Source organism: Anastrepha ludens, chromosome X (genome assembly GCF_028408465.1).
Source record: "Anastrepha ludens isolate Willacy chromosome X, idAnaLude1.1, whole genome shotgun sequence".
Lineage (NCBI taxonomy): Eukaryota > Metazoa > Arthropoda > Insecta > Diptera > Tephritidae > Anastrepha > Anastrepha ludens.
Genome location: NC_071503.1, coordinates 77,053,560 through 77,075,745, shown reverse-complemented (window position 1 = coordinate 77,075,745; position 22,186 = coordinate 77,053,560). Strand labels below are relative to the sequence as shown.

Here is a 22,186-nt window from a genome sequence, read left to right as displayed (position 1 = left end):
TTGATGTCCTGTGCACTTTCGGAAGCCAGGTTGGTGTGAAGCTGGGGTCAGGTGTTTCGTTTAGAGTGGGAGTAAAAGGGCTTAACGAATATTCACTATTGGGGGAAAACAAGTTATCGGCCAATAAGAATCTCCTTGGTTGGCGGGTTTCCCAGGTTTTAGTGGTGGGATCACTCTCCCTAATTTCCACTTGTAATTATGAGGGGGGCCATGGACAAATTGAAAGCGCTTGTGAGACTCTACTCCCAATGGACCCAGCTTTTTCAACACCAGCATATTTAGTCCGTCAGGGCCAATGGCTTTAGATGATTTCATTTTGTTGATGGGTTCCTGAACCCCATTACTGGAGAAAGCAAGTGACGCACTGTTGTTCGTCAGTTTGTGCAGCCGGCTGATGGCACTTCGCTTGGATCTGTCAGCCGGAGGATGCAGTATGAATTTCCGGCTAAAATAGCTCGCGCATCTCTTCGGATCCGACGAAGTACAACCGCTGAAGGTGATATCCACCTTGTCGTTGTGCATCGTCGGTTTCGACAGGAACCTTACCTTGACTGATGTCAGGTTCCGAGGAAACCTGGTCAGGCTGTACGGATGACCAAGAGCTACTGGTTTATCCCCGCACAGGGCTTGGAGAAGGAGGGTTGTGGGTCAGAGAGGGAGTCGTGCTGCTCCGCTGGGCTCCTATCCGTTACGGTTGGATTAGTGGCGGCAGTTTGGAGCTCCGGCACATTTGACATTGAAGCCGTTGAGGCAGGGGACGCGTGGTGGCGGGAGAAACACGTGGCCACAAACCGTGTAGATCACTCCCTATGTGTCTTAAGGCCTGAGCAGGTCTTAAGATGGCAAAATCCGTTGCACTTATTGCACCTAACCGAGGGGAAGTTCGGGTGGAGTGATTTGTTGTTATTGTTTTAACAGTAATGGTAGCCCTGACAGTGTAGGGCACATCACCGGTCATCTTCGTCTAGCTCATCTAGGGGTAGGCCCAGGAAACATGTTGTTTCGACAGGTGTGGTCCAGAGGGAGAGGGGTGTTAGATGAGTCGGTTTTAGGGGGCATGTGAAGAGGTGGTTAGTGTCGTGCGGGGTACCTGAACATGCCGGACATGTGTTTGGAATGTCGGGGTCGATTCTGGATATGTAGGAGTTTAACCTGTTACAGTATCCAGTATCCTACGGGGAAGCTGGAGCTCTTCGTCTGCGATAGGTGGTGGTTGGACTCCGATTACGGCATTCACAGGGCGGGAGTTCCTGAAGGTGGTGACGGTCTCCCGGTGGATGTTTTTTATTGACTGTCTAAATACTGTCCGGTCCAGTAGGTTGCGGTCAGTTTTGTCCTGGATTTCGTCAGCGTAGTCTAGGAGGTATCTCCTGACGTGCCTGGGAGGCGGCTCAGGCTCAAGCAGGTGTCTGCAGGGGTGAAACCTGCGGTGACATCCAAACAGGAATTGCTTGCTGAGCAGTTTGTTGTGCTCCGCAACTGGGAGCATTAGTGCCTCGTTATGCAGGTGTTGAATGGGAGACATCAGGAGGCAACCGGTCGCTGTCCGAATGGCGGTATTTTGACATGTCTTTAGCTTTATCCACTGCGTGTCACTAGTTCCAGGCGACCAGACAGGCGCAGCATAGTTCAGAACCGGCCGATTGCCTTAAATGTCGAAAGCAACAGTTCTTTGTCTTTGCCCCAAGTGCTGCCGGCAAGCGATTTGAGGACCTTGTTGCGATTTTGGACTTTTGTGGCAATTGCGTTGTGTGCGCAGGGAAGGAGAGCAAGCTGTCAAAGGTTACACCCAAAACTTTGGGGTTGTTTACCATCGGAATTGGTGTGCCGTCGACTTTTACCTTAAGGGACAGCTTGACCTCCTTTGTCCAGGTGGTAAAGAGGGTCGCCGTGGACTTGGTGGGGGAAAGTTGGAGACTCCTCGCAGTGAAAAAGCGAGAAAGGTTAGTGAGGTAGTTGTTCGCTTTAGAACACAGGCCATCAATGTCAGTGCCCGACGCCATTATCGTGCAGTCGTCAGCGTATGAGATCAGGGAAACTCCCGCTGGTGGTTGGGGGAGCTTCGAGATGTAGAGGTTGAACAGCAAGAGAGAAAGGGCACCACCCTGCGGTACACCTTGCTTAATCTTCCTCTGCTTTGATGTTTGATCTCGAAAAATCACTGACGAGTGCCGACCGCTCAGGTAGTTTGCGGACCACCTCTTAAGCCCTGGCGGGAGTGTCGACTGATAAATATCATCTAGTAGCGTGGAATGGCTGACTGTGTCGAAAGCCTTCTTTAGGTCCAACGCTACTAGGACAGTCCTCTCGCAGGGGCGGTTTTAGTTAAGCCCGCGATTTATCTGGGCGTTTATGGCGGTGAATGCAGTGGAGGTGCTGTGCACTCGTCGGAATCCGTGCTGATGTGGGGCTGGGGCCAGGTGTGTCGTGTAGAGTGGGAGTAGGAGGGCTTCAAGTGTCTTCACTACTGGGGAAAGGAGAGTTATCGGCCGATAAGACTCCCCTTGGTTGGCGGGTTTCCCAGGTTTCAGTAGTGGGACCACTCTCCCTGCTTTCCACTTGTCAGGGATGATGAGAGTGGCCAAGGACAAATTGAAGACCCTTGTGAGGAATCCTACTCCCAGGGGTCCCAGATGCTTCAGCATCAGCGCGTTTAATCCGTCAGGGCCAATGGCTTTCGATGATTTCGACTTGTTGATGGCCCCCTGAACCTCATCACCGGAGAAAGTAAGTGGCGCACTGTCGTTCGTCAGTTTGTGCAGCCTTCTGGTAACACGACGTTTGGTTGTGTCGCCCGGAGGATGCAGTATGAAAAGCCGGCTAAAATAGCTCGCGCATCTCTTCGGGTCCGACGAAGTACAACCGTTGAAGGTGATAGCCACCTTGTCGTTGTGCTTCGTCGGGTTCGACAGGGACCTAACGGTGGACCAGAGCTTACTTACCCCAGAGGTGAGGTTACAAGTCTTCAGGTGCTCAACCCATTTAGTTCGCTTATGTTGATTTACCAGTTGCCGGATCTCCAAATTGAGATCCCTTATGCGGGATCCCCGGGATCGGCCTGGCGTAGGTGGTCACGCTCGTTTGCTAAACTGGCTGCTTCGGCTGGGAAATAAGGACGGATGTCCTTATAACTTCCAGCTGGAATGAAGCGAGCCGCAGCAGCTGTGAGCACCTTGCGGAGTGCGCGTTCGCCCACGCGCACATCAGTGGGGATGGGAAGAGCGGCGAAAGTGTCCTCGGTGAATTCCGTGAAGCCGGCCCAATTAGCTTTTTTAAAGTTAAAATAGGACCGGTGATTCGCGGAAACGAAGTCGGCAGGTCTCTCAATCGAGACGATAATGGGCAAGTGGTCTGATGCAAGCGATAGCATAGGTCGCCACGTTATGCTATTTATCAGACCCGCGCTAGCAATTGTTAGGTCAGGCGAGCTGCTACAATTGCCCACTACCCTGGTGGGGGCGTCGTCGTTCACAGTGCTGAATGTCGAGTCGTCTATCTGCTCTGCCAATTGCTGTCCCCTACGATTATTTGGCAGGCTTGAATGCCAAAGATCGTGATGCGCATTAAAGTCACCTACAACCAATCGGTTTTCACCTCTAATGAGCGCACCTATATCAGGGTGATATCCTGCCGGGCAGCAGGTGACAGGGGGTATATATATGTTGAATATTTCGAGCTCGGAATCGCCTGACCGGACAGCTATGCCTTGACATTCTAAGGTGCTGTCCCTGCGGTCGATTCCTTCATCGATGAGACGATACTGCACTGTGTGGTGGACTATAAACGCTAGGCCACCACCATTGTCTCGCTCGCGATCGTGTCTGTGCACGTTATAGCCATCCCTGGTGATCAGAGGTGACCTAGCGTGCAACTTTGTTTCTTGGACCGCAGCTATTTTGATACTGTGCCGGCTCATAAGGTCAACTATCTCGTCGACCTTACTCGTAACTTGCAGTTAAATTGGAGAGGCTTGAAGCTTCTCGGTGAGGTCTGTGTAATCCGGGGGGTGAGGGACGCGTGGGGTTGTCTACGTTGGACCTGCTGTGCAATCCACTGTGGTTGTTGCGGCCTGATGGTGGTGGGCGGCCGCACCTCCGGGGGCGATAGTGGGTGCAGAGCTCTGCAGCAGGGGGCAACATAGGCAGTTGTCCACTCACGGGTGGTGCGCAGGCCGGAACATCTCCGAAAATGGCACCAGCCACTGCAGGAATTGCATTGGACTGATACCAGATTCCGAGGTATTACGGTCTGACACACGGAACAGACTGTACGGGGGACCAGGAGCTGCTGGTTTGTCCCCGCACTGGGGTTGGAGCAGGAAGGGATGGGAGGGGTTGAAGGGGAGTTGTGTTGCTCCGATAGGCTCCTCTCCGTGGAGGTGTGGGTTGTGGTGGCGGTTGGTAGTGCCGGCCTATCAGGGGGTGTAGTAGCCGTGGAGGCATCAGACGCCTGCTGGCGGGAGCAACACGTGGCCACATACGGTGTGGACCACTCCCTGTGCGACTTAAGGCCTGAACAGGTCTTAAGGTGGCTCCACCCGTTGCACTTATTGCACCTAACCGAGGTGGAGTTCGGGTGAAGCCGTTTGTGACAGACGCAGCAGTAGAATACTTCTGGCCCAGGGTTGAATTCGACTCCAGCCCTGAGGAGAAGCATTTGGAGCAGGATTGCTGCGAAAGTTTTCTCCTGTGACGCAAGGGGTTGGGTGATATACGATACACTAGACAGGGGCGGCAGCCCTTGGTCGGGAAAAACCAGAGTCATTCCGGTAACGTAGAACCGGCTGCCATGGGAATGCTTGCAATCATGTAAAGTTGCTTAAATTGAAATTTTCTATGATGAGAAATTGATTATTTGAGTTTGAAACTAGGGATTTAATCTTATCCCCGCGCGAGTTATGTTCATCACTTCATGGATGAACATTTGGCGGTACTTATGGGTTTTTATCCGGCTCATAAATAATAACACAATAGTTTAATAAGTTAGGTTAGGTTCGCCTGGTTGGCAATAAGCCACGCATAGACCTTTTGGTCCCTAGCTATCCCTAGAGACCGACCTCTATGAATACCTAAAGTAGACATCATGTACGATGTCAGCGCTTTTGGCGAATCTAAGTAGAGCTGGGAGCTCCGCTTTTGAAACGTCCTCCAGACCCTCAAACAGTGGTGCTCCCAGGCATTTTAGTCGCGTTTTTAATAATGCCGGACAAACGCACAGAAGGTGTTCTAAAGTTTCCTCAACATCCTCTCTGCATTTCCTGCATTTGTCCGTGTTAGCAATACCTATCTTGTACGCATGTGCAGCCAATAGATTATGACCTGTTAGCATACCTATGTTGGTTCAGCAGTCCTTTCGCGAGAGCGTGAGTACAGTTTTTTGACGTTAGTTCTACACATGACTTTTGCTGTTTTGTATGTGGTCAGATTAGTCCACCTAGCTTTCACTCGCCTTTTCATGTGGTGGTCCATTTCATTGTATATTGTATTTGGTATGTCGTTCTCTTGCTCAAAAAGTAATCTAACAGCACTCATCTACTATTTCGCTCCCAAAAATGCCTTTGTGACCAGGTACCCAGTAGATATGCAGCAAATAGTTTAATAACTTTCAACTGATTTATTATAAAAGAACTTTTTATAAACTTGTATTTCCCTCTGTCCGAGGTTAAGCAACCATAACTGGTCTTTTGCACTGTTAGGCAACAACTGCCTTTTCTCATTTTTTAGATCTTAAATCTACCCTAAGAACATATATATTTAGATCGTAAATATGTATGTTTAATATCCTACCCATCATCGTCCAAATAATTAACTTTTATTTTGAATTGCAACATAGTTGCAATTATTTCTATTTAATTTTGAGCTATGTTTTCTTTTTCATATCTGGTTTCATATGTTTTGCATATTTGAATGTTGACACCAGTATGTATGTATGATTTCACATCATCCATAAATGCAATGAACGGATTACAGCTAAAGCATATACATACAGGGCTTGATTGAAAAGTAATGAGCCTTCCCGCGTGGAGCGTCTACCAAGCGATCAACCGAATCGGCTGTGCTCCTCCGGCTGAAAAACCGCGTTGCCCGAGCTCGGCCCGACCTCGTCAACACCGCCTTGCTCTGCACCTCTGCATTGGCCAAGATGGGGGTTCCGGTGTTTCGACTCCATCAAGGCGATCCAAAAAACTGTGACAGCCGAATTGAACGCGACTCCGGCGGATGAGTTAAAAAATGTTTCCTGCAGTGGAAGGACCTCTACCAGCGGTGTATTGACACTGAAGGGTACTATTTCAAGAGTATTAGTTGTATAAGCCAAAAGGTTTAATAAAACTGCTTAAAAAAATAAGGCTCATTACTTTTCAATCAAACCCTGTATGTATATTTATATTTCTTGAAATTAATTTATGTGCAGATATGATATCTTTATTAGGTTTGGTTAAACGAGCATAAATTTATTTCAAAATATACTTGTTTTCCCCTTTACCCTTTTTATGTGTGGGAGCAGAGCCATTCCACGTAAGTCGCTCTTTGTGAAGGTTTTCAGAACTGCCAGGAGGCATGTATAAAATTGCTGCAACGTGCTGTCCAAAAAAGTATCAACTGTGAATGCAATCTGGCCAATAAGAGTTTAACCAGAAATTTTGATGAAACACGATATTTACAGTGAAGAGAGGTACTATTCTGCTCCCAGTCGAAACCGCTTTTGCCGTGTTTCTAACTTTACGAAACACAATGTATAGATTAAGATCAAAATATTCTTTATCATAGAAGTCATAGTTAAGTCAAGATTCTACCATAACGAATACGTCATAATATTCCTGTGTGCATATCGCGCCGGTAGATTAGCTTTTGCTACGAGACCGGAAACATTATACAAATAAATTTTAAGTTGGGGCGATTTAGTGGAGGTTTTTACAGAACCGACTGTGGCTCTCCTCATTTTTAAAAAACCAAACGGTGATTGGTTGGTTGGTAGAAAGGCTGTCTAAGTGACACACCCCAGACTCTATTGGAACAAAAAGGTGCCATTTTGGCACACCACTAGTAGAACCATTGTCGTTATTTAGTCAAACCATCTTGAATTGACTTTAAATCTGCCTATGTATATATAAATATGGATGACATATGTCCTTTCCTGCAATTTCTACCAATTTCTGGTTTTGGAACTGCAAAAAAAATCTCCTTTTATAGACGCTTCGAGGGCAGCCCATTGCTACCACTTCGGATACTCTAGGGGGAGTCCCCTGTCTTGCCAGCTCATCAGCTTTCTTATTTTCTTCTATGTTCCTATGGCCAGATACATATGTAGATGAGAGTGGTGTCTGTCATGCGTGCGATGGCATTCAATTTTTCTTTGGATTGTCTGACGATTTTTGAATTGGTGGTTGGTGACTTTATAGCTAAGATGGCTACTTCGCTATCTGAAAAATTCGTGATTCTGATAGTTGTTGTGGATGATTTCTGATTATCCTGAAAGCTTCTTTTATCCCGGGAGCCATTGCTTGAAAGATCCTATTCCAATTCCCGAGGCGAAAGGGCTTGGAAGTTTCGAGATCTTTCAAATATACACCCACGTCGACGCCGCAATCCATCTTAGATCCATCGGCGTAAAGTGCGGTGGTATCTTCCTTGACTACTAAATTTAACTCCTATTCCTTTCGCGTGAGAAACATTACCGTAAATTCCAGATCAAAATCCAGTGGACTACATTTTATGGTCAGACTTGGAGAACATGGTCTGTCGAAGGCCTCACAGAAATTTGGAGAGTCTCAAACAATCTTTGGTTCGAGCAGCGACGTCAATATCCATGGAAACCATGCGTGCTACAATAGCTGAAAGGCTTAACCGTTTGAAGGTTTGTGTAGAAGCAAATGCTGACCATTTCGAATGAAAATAAATTTTTGTTTTAATATTTACATCATTAAATAAAACTAATAACCCCTTTGCTAAAGGTCTAATGTGTATATCTAAGATTTTTCTAGTGCTTTAAGAAGGAAGGAGGTAAGACTAATCGGTAGGAAATTCTTGTCTACCTCTTGTTTCTTCTTACCCACCTCAGGTATGAATACTACCTTTACTCTTCCCCAGCTCTTTGGAACATAAGTTACACGAAAGCTTTGATGATGATAGGAGCCAGATCCCCATGTGCTTCTGAAGCTTTTGAAGCATAATGGCATGATGTAATCTGGACCAGATGATTTATATGGTTCAAAACTGTTTAATGAAAATAGAATCTTCTCCGTATCTACCATTGAATCTTTCTTATCTTCGGGAGACCTCTGGGCATTCCAGGTTCTTGGCATGTCGTAGGATTTACACCCTGGAAAGTACTATTTAACTAACGTTTCTAGTGATTATTTGGCAAAGCTTGTCAACATCGCAGCCTCACTTGTAATTAAGGTAGGGCTGGAGTGCTCTTTAGTCAATCTGGCGAATACCGGTCACGTAACCTCCATTAAAAACTTACCTTAATTTATCTATAAGCTGTCTCAATTTACCGTTCTATGACGATGGAGATTTGTTCTTGACGACACATATTAGTGTGAATTTCTTGAAAGTTTATTCAGGACCCCCTTCCACACGCTTACCTTCTTATCCAAGTTTGCGATACAATATTCTAACAAATTCATCCCAATCACCCAAAAAGGGTGTACGCGCCAATTATATATATATATATATAAATATTTTTACATTTCTTGATAAGAATTCATGACCTGTGATTACCTGGCTCTTTCGGGAATGGGTGACCCTGCCGGAATGAACGATTTTTATTCTGTAGGCATAGCCTTACTCCTCATTAATGCACACAAGCCCTTTTAGCGCGGCAAGGTTTTGGTACCCAAGATAGGCCATACCGTCATATTTATTGTATTCCACAGAGTTTTTCTCTCAACTACTCCAAGCGACGCTTCTTTGAATATTGTCATCGTCCACGGGTATGATGAGAACCTTGTAGAGTTTTGTTCGTCGAGAAAGGACTCAACAAAGTACTTGAAGTTGAAGAAGAGGTCGAGCCAAGGAGCACCAGGAGATTTGGTGGCTCCTAAAACACTCAGGCTAAAAAGCCCATTGTATTTAAAGCTCTGGAAAGGGGGTAGATAGTCAAGGAGGGAGGGAGAAAAGTATCAGAGAAAGAGATAGGAAAGAGTAGAGACAGAGATAGTTAGTCCTGTGAGAATTTTCCAGATTCTTTGGCAAATCTGTAAATATCCTCCAGTTTTAGAGAACGAATATTACTCATTCCCATGACATCGGAACCCAATACTCGTAGTCGCGCTCTAGCAAAGGCAGGACACTCACAGAGAAAGCGCTCAGTGCTATCCGCCTCCTCCAAGCATGACAGGCATACCGGGTCCTCGATGATTCCAATGGTGGTCATATGCTGACCCCATGGGTTGTGTCCTGTAATGATGCCGACCATCAACCGAATATCTTTCCTTCTAAGTTTTAGTAGAAAGTTTGACAGTTTTCTGTTCGGACTTGTCACAAAACACTTTGCAGTTCTGCAGCGTTCTAGATTGCCTACATATTCGTCGATCCAATTCTTGATTCCTGCGGGACTGATTCCGATTATTGGCTCTGGCCCCTGTGGGGGCCCCGCTGATCCACGGTTGGCCAATTCGTCGGCAATTTCGTTTCCTTGAACACCGGTGTGTCCCGGAACCCATATAAGTACAAGCCTGTTTTGTCTTGCGACAGAATTAAGTTTCTTCTTACATTCTTGAACAATCTTTGAGGTTTGCTTCGCGTTCTCCAGGGCCTTCAATGCAGCCTGACTGTCACTGAAGACTCGAATCTGTTTCCCGCTCCATCTCCTCTCGATTATCCATTCGGCTACTTTTAGGATGGCAAAAACTTCTGTTTGGAAAACAGTTGCCATTCCCCCCATAGCATAGTGATCCTTATTACTATCGTTTAAGTACCATCCAGCATAGTGATCCTTATTACTATCGTTTAAGTACCATCCGGCTCCAGACCCTATTTCAGTCTTGGACCCATCGGTAAAGAAAATATCCGTCAAACCTCCCTGCATGCATTCTGGATTGCTCCATTGCTCACGCAATGGAAATCTGACATCAAATTTCCTTCCGAATGAAACTGTGGGTATCAGGTCATCTTTGGGTGCCAAAAATAGTGGATACTGCTCCGACAGCAACTTAAAGATTTCTCTGTGTCCCGAAGTTCCATCTTCGTGCCAGAAACCATATTTATGGAGTCTACACATTGCTTTTATTGCTTCCTGTTGTATCTTAAGATCCAGGGGGAGCAAATCAAGCATAGCATTTAGGGCATCACGAGAGGTTGTACTCATGGCACCCGTGATGCATAAACATACACTTCTTTGCAGCGTGTATAGTTCCCGGATTGTGGACTTAACCATGCTCCGTCGCCACCAGACCACAGAAGCGTAAGTGATGATTGGTCTGATAAGTGCCGTGTATATCCATAGGACCACAGCAGGTTTCAGACCCCAAGTTTTGCCAAAGGCTCTACGGCATTGCTGTAAGTACTTAGTAGCAAAGTAGCACTTGTTGGCAAGAAAGATTCTTCGTCGGATTTTAAGATTGACGTTGTTATCGGTATTAATGCTGGTTCCTAAATAAACGAAGTTTTTTACAACCTTGAAATGATAACTGTCAACAGTGACGTGGATGCCGACTATTTGTTTGATGACAGGAGGTACTTGGTTTTGTCCTCGTTCACCATCACACCCTTTGCCTCGTTATCCAGTTTGTAAAAGACAGAAAGAACATTATTTACGTAGGCAGATGCACGTTTTTTGCTGCACAGAGGCGTGTGCGCAGTGTGGCTGCATCAAGGTAATGATCCGAGTAGATATTGGGTCCTCGAATCGTACGTACATCTAAAACACTAGATGTGTGTCTTCCATCTATAATTATATGATCGACCTGGTTTCGAGTTTTTCTATCAGGAAACGGCCACGTTGCTTGGTGTATTTTCTTATGCTGGAATCTGGTGCTGCCGACTACCATGTTTCGGACCCCGACTAAGTCGATCAGCCTCAGTCCGCTACCGGATGTTTTGTTGTGCTAGCTGAATTTTCCGATTGTGGGACCAAAAATACCCTCCTTGCCCACCTTGGCGTTGAAGTCGCCAAGCACGAGTTTTATGTCGTGGCGGGGGCAGCGCTCATAGGAACGTTCTAGATGCTCATAGAGGGAATCATTGGTCGTATCGTCCTTCACTTGGGCGCAAATTAGCGAGATGTTGAAAAATCGCGCTTTGATGCGGGTTATTGCGGGGAGCTCGTCCACCGAAGTGAACGACAGTACATGCTCATAGCAGCCGGGTCAACGTTACTGGAATGACTCGGGTTTTTACCGACCAAGGGCTGCTGCCCCAGTAAACTAGCCCTGTCTAGTGTACCGTACCCCACAGTACTTGGCGACAAAGTCTCTATCCCACAACAAATCCAACACCGAATTTGAGCTCCTCTACATGGCAGCTGTAATAGACGTCGCAAGGGCCCATGTTTTTCTTGCCCATGTTCATTGCCAAAACTATGTTCATTGTATTTTTGAGTTATTTAATTTTTTGTAAGCTTTGAGGCTTAGAAATAAAATACCCAGGTCAAAAAGCTGCCGAAGCAGCCCGGGACATCTGCGACGTGTATGGAGAGGGTGTCATAGGTGATTCTACAGCGCGGAAATGGTTTGCAAAGTTCAAAATTGCGACATTGAAGTCGATGACACGTCCCGCAGTGGAAGGCCTTCTGAATTCAATGAAGAACGTCTCAAATCACTTTTGAAGGAGAATGCCAAACCAGTCGTGAATTGGCGAAATAAATGAACTGCGAACATAAAACGATTCTTAATGACCTTCATTCAATTCATTCATTGGATTCACCGTAAAATTGGGAGCCTGGGTGCCTCATGAGTTCAACGAAAAAAAAAAAACAAAGAAAACCGCATTCAACTTGCTTCTCAGCATCTCGGCCACCACAGCGCAACACGCGGTCATAAATAGCGCTTTTTGTACCAGTTTTCACGGGAGATGAAAAATGTTCCTATACATCAATATGAAGCAAAGGAAGGAGTGGGTGGCTCAAGGAGATACGCCAAAGCCGATAGTCAAACCATACTCCTTCACGACAACGCCAGGTTACACTTTGCACAAGTTGTCAAAATTACACTCCAAGAGCTCGAATGGGACGTCATTCAGCATCCGCCGTATTCTCCAGACCTTGCACCGACCGATTGTCATCTCTCTTTTCCGCTCCCTGCAAAACCTTATGGAGGGCGGTACCTTCGATATCAGAGAAGTCCTCAAAAACTGGCTCAACAACTTCTTTGACACCAGACCACGCGCTTTTTTGCTGACCGGCATCAACAAATTGGTCGATAGGTGGAAAGAGGTTGTAAACAGCAACGGCCAATATATAATTGATAAACTTATTTATTAGTTTGTTTTTGTTTTGTTTTTTCTTTAAATAAAGGTCTTCGGTAATAACGCTACAAACTTATTCCCTAACCCAATACCTTTAGCGACAAAATTCGTTAAGTACATCGTTTGAAAAGATGCATAGCACCACAGTTCGGTGTAAACCCTTGCTTCCGTTACAATTCGCCTCCAAGTTACTCGGTCTTTAGCTTTTCTTTTGACATCAGATATGCCCATATTTCGTATGTCCTCTCCTGTGTAGTTTCTCTATCTTTTTCTCGAACGACCTCTTCTTCCTTCGCCTGGTGGATGTGGTTCCAAGATCTTTTTTACCATCGAATTCTTTGCGCTTTATTCTGATAACATTTGCACCTCTGATAACTGTGTATAACTTGTAATTTACCGAATGCAGTAGGTATCATCTTCAAGTCGTACAGTGCCATATACATATCTTTCTGAAAATCTTTCTTTCGAAACAAATTAATTGATAGACTTAATTGGATTATACCATCTTATGTGAGTGTAGGTCTTATGACAAATTTATGTATTCGAAGCTTCATGCTTCTGGAAAGTAGTCTCGATCAGCTTATATCCTGTCTTGCGTGCGGCATATATTCCATATATTTGGCTCTTTCTTCCTTGATGGCAAGTCCTACCATCCTAGCAGATGATTCTAGGCACATACATAAATGGTTCTTTCTATTTGTTTCTGCCTATAATTAGGTTGAAAAGTAGGGATTGCTTGTCTTTGCAGACGTTGGCTCTAGGCTGAAAACCTTTAGTGAGTTTTCTTATTCTTCGGTATACATATGTATCGTAGTGTATTTGCTTCAAAGCCTTCTCAATTTGTTCTATTTCCAATTTAAGGTGATCTTTCTTTCTCCTGTTTACTATCTTTTTGGCATGTTTTCTGTAAACTTGATAGTTTACTAAATTTTGTGTTGTAGGTCGGCTCATGCACATTTTTCGTGCTCGGAATTAATAATGATCATAATTTTTTATTTTCAGTCTGCCTAATAGCCGAAATTTCGACCCAAAGGACAAAAAAGGCCTACTGCATATTTTAAAGGTAGTTGATATTACTTCTATTAGGTAGTAGTGCCAGCCTTAAATATTTTACACAAGGTTATATTTAAGGCAGGTACCATGCCTCAGGTTGGGAATTGGTTGGAAGTCAAAGTTCTTTCGCCTTGCGAAGAAATTTCAGAATATCTGCAATAGGAGCGCTCTTGATTTCATTCGGATCTACCTATGCCGTCTCGATGAATGATATGCCGTCTGGTCTTTCCCAAGGCAATACAGTTGCACAAGATATGTTCTGTGGTTTCACCACCCTCTACACTCTGTCTCATTTCTATTGTGAATTTTTGAGATATGGTAATGTAAGTGATAGTGACCTGCCAGAAATCCAATTACTTATATTTTGCTTAAGTCTATTTTACGTATTTTATGCATTTCCCTATTGTAGGTAAAAGGTCTTATAAGCCTTTAGCTTGGTGGAATTCCTGTGTGAATTCCCAATGGGTAATTATTTGAGTATTTTCCCAATTTTTTACACTGCATTTAGCTTCTGTCCAGTGGATATCACAGTATAGTTCTGGACCGTGAAAATCTGCCGCCGACCACAGCCTAGCGAATTTATCAGCAAATTCATTACCGTTTATTCCAGAGTTACCCGTAACCCAGCAACGTACAATTTTATTTGCTGCACTAATTTGGTTTAGATTCTTAAGACATTCGTACACTTCAATTTAAAAGAAGGTGAAGCTAGCGCCTTTAATGCGGCTTGACTGTCTGAATACTTAGTCTTGCCATAAATTCTGTTCCAAATTTACAATGCATACGGCGAGAACAAATTCGCAGAAATAATGTTTCGTTATTTTTGTCGTATACATTGTCTACTCATAAACTATATTCAGTTTCGTGGCAATCGTCGTTCTCGCGGGTTCGAACCAGTGCAGCCATTAAAGCCGTTCAAGAAAGTATTCGTAGAAAGCCCCTTAGAAAGCAGAAAATCATGTCCGTGGAAATGAATGTGTCGACCAGATACATATGTGTCAAGTTGTTGTTGCTGTTGAGGTGGTTGAACATTTCTTAGCTGAAATGCTCCTAATTAGTGACCAGCACCGTTTTACTACCACTATCTCGTGAAATGATGAAATGTGTTTTTTTTTTTTTTTGTTTCCTAGTCAGATCCATTTAGTGAGGTCCAAGTATAGGAGCAAATCCTTTATCTCGATGACTGAGATCTCCTTAATTTGCTGTAGGAAAGGCTTACCGAAGGATCGGAGTCGTGCCCTGGCTAGTCCCGGACATTCACATAAATAGTGGAAAAGACTTTCCTTCGCCCCTTCCGCTTGACAGCTTCTACAGATAGGATTGAAGGGTAGATTGAGTCTAGCTGCATGATCCCCTACTTTCCAATGTCCTGTAAGGGTTGCAGTGATACGTGAAATGTTTGGCCGAGAACATCCTAACAGGTCATTCGTCCTTTGGATTTTATATGACGGCCATGTGTTTTTTGTTGTGATACATGTAGGCATTTGCTTCCATCTTCTTTCGGCTAAAGCATGATAGTGTGAAGCAATGGATGCTTTTAGTGTGTTCAGTGGGGTGGAAACTGCCACCGCCTCTGCTATGTCTAGTGTCGAGCCCTTTCTTGCTAGCTCATCCGCTATCTCATTGCCTCGTATGTTCCTATGACCGGGAACCCATATCAGGGTAATTTCAAGCCAATGGCTGAGCAGTTTCAGCTCCTCTCTACACTGTAGGACCAGTTTGGATGAAATATAGTTGGAGTCTAAGGCCTTAATAGCTGCTTGACTGTCTGAGAAGATAGCTACTCTTGCACCAACTACCTTGTAGAGTTCTAGGGATTTGCATGCTTCTCTGATCGCTAAAAGTTCTGCCTGGAACACGGTGGCATAATCAGGAAGACGAATTGATTGAGATAGGTTGAGTGGCTCCGAATGGAAGCCAGATCCCACACCACAGTTCATCTTAGAACCATCGGTATAAATTTCGATATCGTGTCTTCCAATCACCTCTCCTTTGCTCCACTCGACTCTCGGTGGAAAACGTACCGTAAAGCCTTTCTTGGAGTTGAGGTCGGGGACTGTGTAGTCTGATCCGTTTTTGAGCAGCGGGGGTCCCTGTAGGAGGATCTTGCTGTGACCGTACGGCCTTGTTGTCCAGGTTCCTATGTCTCTGAGTCTCACCGCGCTGCAAGTAGCTATTGTTTTAATGTGTAAATCTAATGGCAATAGATGTGTTAGTACATTGAGCGCTTCAGTAGGACTGGTGCTAAGCGCTCCTGTAGTTAAGATACGCGCTGTTCTTTGTATCTTGTTCAGCTTAGTTTTGTTGTATTTCCTTTCTGTTGCAGGCCACCAAACTAGTGCCGCATATGTTAGTATTGGCCTCACAATGGCTGTGTAGGACCAGTTGGATAATTTTGGTTGGATACCCCATTTTTTCCCCAACATTCTCTTACACGTGTAAAGTGCTATATTCGCTTTCTTTACCCTGTACTCTACGTTGGACTTCCAGCTGAGTTTGGGGTCTAGGATAACCCCTAGGTATTTTGCCTGTTTGGTTAGCGTGAGGCAAACGCCGTTTAGTTTTGGGAGATTAAAGTTTGGCACCTTGGTTTTCTTGGTGAATAGCATCAGTTCAGTTTTACTCGGGTTTACACTTAAACCACAGTCCGTGGCCCAATTGCTGAGTAATACCAGAGCTCCTTCCATAATCTCACTGATTGTGGTTGGAAACATTCCTGAAACCATAATCACTATGTCGTCCGCGTACGCCACCGCTTTAATTCCCTTTTGATTAAATTTGGTGAGGATGTTGTTGGCGACTAGTAACCATAGCAGAGGGGATAAGACTCCTCCCTGAGGGGTTCCCCTGTTGACAGAGCGTTTTATCGTGCTGCTGCCTACCTCACCGATGATTATTCTAGTTTTGAGCATGTTCTCTATCCATTCGTTGAGACCTATGTCTACGCCTAACATGTTAAGAGCCTCAATTATAGATCTTGTGGTAATATTGTTGAACGCCCCCTCTATGTCGAGAAAAGCGACTAGTGAGTATTGCTTGTATTCTATGCTCCTCTCAATCTCACTTACAACCTCATGAAGAGCTGTCTCTGTGGATTTTCCTTTGAGATAGGCATGTTGAGATGGTGAAATCGTTGAGTCTGTAATCTTTTCCCTGAGATATACATCCAACAATCGCTCGCGAGTTTTGAGGATGAAGGAGGATAGGCTGATGGGTCTGAAATCTTTCGCTGTATCATGACCGCGTCTACCAGCTTTAGGGATAAAGATTACCTTAACCCTCCTCCAGCTTTTTGGTATGTGGCCCAGCATAAGGCTTTTCCTGAAAAAGACCTCCAGCCAAGGAATCGTCGTTTCTCGAGTGTTCCACAGCATGGCTGGGAATATCCCATCTGGACCGGCTGCCTTATATGGTTCACAGTTTTTTATCGCGCATAATATTCTATCTTGGGATACGATGTGGTTAATTATAATGGGTGATATTTTGGATGTTTGAACACTGTCAGTATTGTTCTCAATATATTCTGCGTTGCCTGGGAAGTGTGTATTTACAAGATGTTCTAGTGTGTCGGCCGATGATTTTGTCCACTCTCCGGTATCTTTCTTCAAGAAGGAAGGGCAGGAGTGTTCCTTGATTAAAAGCTTGCCTAGTCTGGCCGTATCTTTGGTTGATTCTATGGAACTACAAAAATCTCTCCAAGCCTCTGTCCGAGCCTCTTTGATTGCTTTCTTGTATTCCCTAAGGCAGTCTTTGTAGGGTTTGAAGTATTTGTGTTTGTAGCAGATGTTGAAGATTTCTCTTGTCATTTTCCTGAGATGACTTAGATCTTCATTCCACCAGGTAGGATAGGTTGTTTTGCCAAATGTGGCGGGACATGAAGCTTCAAGTCCTTTCGTCAACGAAGTTTCTTTCTCATCTAGGTCTTCCCTTGACGTTATGGTTTTATTTATGTGTTGAAGTTTAGACTGGGTCACTCTACGGAATGTGTGCCAGTTTGTTCTTCTAGGATTTCTATATGGGAAAGGTTTCTCAAGCTTAAGATTAATATCGAAGAGGATCCAGCTGTGGTCCGAGAAGGATCTCTTGTCGGATACCCTCCAATTTGTGACTATTTGGGAATTATTGTTTATGCATAGGGTAACGTCTAAGACCTCTTCCCAGCCTGGAAAGTTTGCCGAGCTCGGAAAAGTGAAGGTTGGGGTGGTCCCTACATTACATATGTCTAGGTTGGTGTTTAATAGGAATTCAAAAAGTGACTCACCTCTTTCATTCGTCTCTGAACTGCCCCAGAGCTCTTTCTGGCGTTTGCGTCGCAGCCCATCAATAGTTTGTCTGTTTAATGTTGACAGGAATCGAGCCACTTCATCTGGCGGCGCCGGTTTCTCATGTGGCATATACACCGATGCCAGGTATATCGCCGATTTCTGCAGCTCCACTTTCACCACCGTAAAATCGGGAGTACTAAAATTAGAACACAGAAAAGCTTTTAAGTGTTTTTTAGTGATTATGCATGACCGTGGCTTACCGTCTGCTTTGTTGTAGAATATGTTGATGCTCTTGTTGTTCTGGAACCCCTTAATCTCGTTGTCTCGTTGTAAGTAAAACGACAAAATCTATGCTAAAACTTCTAAAGACGCAAAAACTGTTGTTCAGCCATCCAGCCTTCATAATCGTTTGGTAGGGAGTGTATTGTAAAGGCATTATATCTCTTCATTTCTGCGAAAAAGAGTTTAAGACCGGAGCAAAAGTGTACCAGAAGGATGTGTTAAAAGTCGTGGTAATGCAGTTAACCAATACTCCCTTCGATAAAGAGCGTTGGATATTCCAGCAATATTCCGCTCCACTCCATAAGACAAAAAACACCCTGCCGTCGCTAAAGGACAATATTCCTGAGTTCATAGCCGCAGAAGATTGGCCATGTGCAGGTCCAGATCTGAATCCATTGGACTACAGTTTGTAGTAAGAATTGGAGAACATGGCCTGTCAACGACCTTACAGAAATTTGGAGAGTCTCAAATAATCTTTGGTTTGAGCACCGACGTCAATAGCCACGGAAACTGTGCGTGTTGCAATAGCTGAATGACCTAATAGTTTGAAGGTTTGTGTAAAAGCAAATGCTGACCATTTCCAATGAAAATTAAAAAAAGAACATATTTTTTAAATATGTACATGATTAAATAAAACTAACTTCACTAAAAAAAGTATTGTAATTTCATATCTATAACGGACTTAACTTGTAACAGAACTTATGGGTGGACTAAGTATATAGTTATGTGTGCACCTTTGTTGCCTCTCATATGACTTATTATCTCACAGATTGAAATTGCTTGAATTTCAGCCTGAAAGACGCCATTTGCCCATTTGTTCGGAGAGTTTCATGTTCTTCCGCACTAACTCCAGTATTTGTATTCTACCTGTCTGTGAACCTTTCGCGACTTCTGGGATCGACGAAAGGACCTCCGAATTGTCATTCGTACCGGTCTAAGATTAGGATTTCAAAGTTACGATTTTGGATTAATCTATAAGTAAAGCGTGCAGGAGTGTTTTTCATCGCTCCTGCTTTTTTTGATAATAGCGAACAGTTTATACTTTTATAGTGATTAATTATTGTGAGATAGTGTCTCTACATTAATTTTATTAATATACAATAACAGGCTTTCATAACAATATTACCACAATGCCCTGCGTATGTGAGCAAAAAGTTGAGCAATCGCATTCTTAAGTGCAGTGTACTAAGTGCAAAGATTTTTGGAATGCGTTAACAGATTGTCAAGCGATATTGAATTCCTACTACAAAACTACTGACAAAACGTTTTGTTTTTTGTTCTTCTTGTGTCGTTATTCGGCGGAAATCTATTCGCTCACCTCCTCCTCCAATTATGTTAGATGAGAGTGTTACTGGCATAGAATTTGATAATAATAAATTGACTACGGGAAATTAATTTGCGGAACAACAACAAACAACGTCGAGATCCATAATAAATGCTGCTATTAGAGCTGATAATGCGCATATGTCGCTGTGATCAATGCACTGCATGGTGATAAAGAGCGCTTAATAACCAAAACTGAATATTTTCAATAAGAATTTCACTCGCTGCAGAGTAAGCTTCGCATTGATGAGCTATCTTCTGCAATTTCTCTGCTTGTTGCGGAAGTTAAATGTTTGTGCGAAAATGTATTAAGAACAATAACTGCACGTGCATAAATCTACAGTCTAATATAGAGAGTCAGGCGGATAGCGTTACTGCTCCTGCTTTTACTGCTGACTTTATTCACCCAACGTCTTCTATTGCTACAGTTAATGCAAAATGCTCTCTTAAAAAGGCTCAATTGCATACTAATGCACAGTCGACTACTGTGGTTAAAAAAGCCCAAAAAGTAAAAAGACCCCAAATGCTGTGATTGGCGTGAACTGTATTATTGAACTGGATATAGTGGATACGAAAAAATGGATGCACTTCTCTTCATTCAAAAACTCAGTCACCGAGGACAATATTATATCATACACTGTCAAAAATTCCAACATTGATTGCATCCTTCAAACTCGTTAAAAAGGATGTTAATATAAACTCAAACTTCAGTCTAGGAGTTCCGCCGTCTCTTTATGATCAAGTTATGAATTTTGCGCTCTGGCCTGTAGACGTTGAAGTACGCACCTTCAAATTTTTTCAAAAAGAAGACGTACCGAAAAAAGTAACCTAGCTACAAGAGCTATCTCCTGCCCATCAATGAGTTAAAGATAAATTTTCAAAATATGGGAGGTATGCGTACTAAGTCTGATTATATATATACTAGTAGCGCCTATATGTATGTATTAATTTTTGATGAGACATGGTTGAATGCAAATTTTTATGACAATGAATATTTGATTCAAATCTATATAATGTCTTTCGCAAGGACCGTGACTCTTTATGAACTGGTCAGTAGAGTTATCGATCCATATTTCTTCGAAAATGAGGATGAAACGCCGGAATCGATTTCAGGAGCTTCTTGCAGAACATTGATTGAAAACTTTTTGCGGCCAATGGCGGAGCAGTATCCTAATTTGTAGTTTCAACAAGATGGAGAAACTGCGCATACTGCTAGGCTAACTATGGACCTGCTGCGTGAAATTTTTGGCGAACGTCTGATTTCCAAAAATTCAGATTGCCCTTGGCCACCTCGTTCGCCAGATTTGCCTGCGCCCGACTTCTTTTTATGGGGATATTTGAAAGACAAAGTGTATCTTAATAAACCAGAGACTATTAGACAGCTGAAGCGAAAAATTCGAGACGAAATTCTGAGCCTTCAACCAGAAACATTATGTGGTGTAATGGAAAGCGCGTTAAAAAGAGCCAAACTTTGTATCAAGGAAAATGGTGCACATTTGTCTGATGTAATATTTCATACATAATATCCATAAAATATATTCAATGTATAAAAACAATTAACCAAAATAAATGATTACTGCAAAAGTTATTTGTGTTTAAAATTAGTAGGTCTTATTTGGCCCACCCTGTATATACCTGTTAGCCTCTTATTTACCGCCTAGTTGTAATTTTGATCTACAAATAGCACATACAGATAATTGTGTATCATTGTGTATCAAATCATTTACATATGTGTTTTTGGTGACTTCTATCTTCCTAATTCTATGTGGTCAAATAGCTTCTTGAATCATGCTAACAGTGTTACCTCTGAACTAGAAGTTTACTTTATTGATAGTCTTTGCAGCATTAATTTGCAACTAAATTGTTTTGTGAACAAGCTAAACAGAATTCTAAATCTCATTTTTTCCAGCGAAAATATCAATAGCAGCGTATCCCAATGTTATTCGGCATTCTCGCCTGTAGATAAACATCATGCCCCGCTAGTTCTTAAAGAATTTTATGAATTCGATTCCAATAAGCCAGTTGATAAAATCGCATTTAACTACTCTTCAAGTGATTTTTCCCATTTGTAAGACACACTGTTAAATACTAACTGGGATGGGTTCTTCCCGGAATTAGATGTCTCGGATTCTTTTTCAGCGTTTAAATCTTAGGTTTTTGAAATTTATAAATATATTAGAAAATGTTCCTTTAATTCGAAAAAGGCCTTTCAAATTTCCGTGGTAGACTAACGAACTTAGAAATTTAAAAAACCTACGAAATAAGCTATTTATAAGGTTTAAAAAATCAAAGGATCAGTTATCCTATAACAACTATAAGCAGTACCTCAAGAAATTCAATTGCTTAAATAAATTTCTTCGCAATAATTATATTCTAAATGTGGAATAACGTTAAATCTAAGAAATCATGTAGTAGAGTTCCATCTGCTATTTGTTATGGTAGTAAACCTGCTAACACGCCATTAGAGGCTGTGAATCTTTTCGCAGAATTTTTCCAATCTAATTTCGTTCAGAATGATAGAGATTCTGATTCTTATTACTTTTTAGATTGGTCTAGAAATCAATCTTCAACTCAGAATTTTTGGCACCTTTCAGAATATGATGTCGAACTTGGAATATTAAGCTTAATTTACTAATTAAATGTAATTAATTTTACTAAAGAAATGTCGGGCAGTTATTTCACCTTTAAAAATAATCATATAAAAAAATTATTTATTTAAGTAGCTATATATTATACTATACATACATACTAACATACTAATTAGTTTTTTTGGGTGAGGTTAAAGTTAAGGGAGGAGGAACTATGGTGGAGGGGAAGGATAGTTTTTGGGGTGAGTGTTAGGGATAGCTGTTATGG

The 22,186-nt window shown here is 43.1% G+C and overlaps 1 protein-coding gene across 9 annotated transcripts in view; it reads left to right on the top strand.

Moving 5' to 3' along the window:
- LOC128869629 (calcium/calmodulin-dependent protein kinase type 1-like) overlaps positions 1–22,186 on the top strand; it is a 361,072-nt gene that overhangs the window by 41,287 nt on the left and 297,599 nt on the right. The window contains exon 1 of one of the 9 annotated variants that reach the window (XM_054112198.1): positions 13,455–13,470. The exons of the other annotated variants lie outside the window; for them this stretch is intronic. The gene's annotated coding sequence lies outside the window, so the exon portion shown is untranslated. Of the gene's footprint in view, positions 1–13,454; positions 13,471–22,186 lie in introns of those variants that run through there. 9 annotated transcript variants of the gene reach the window in all.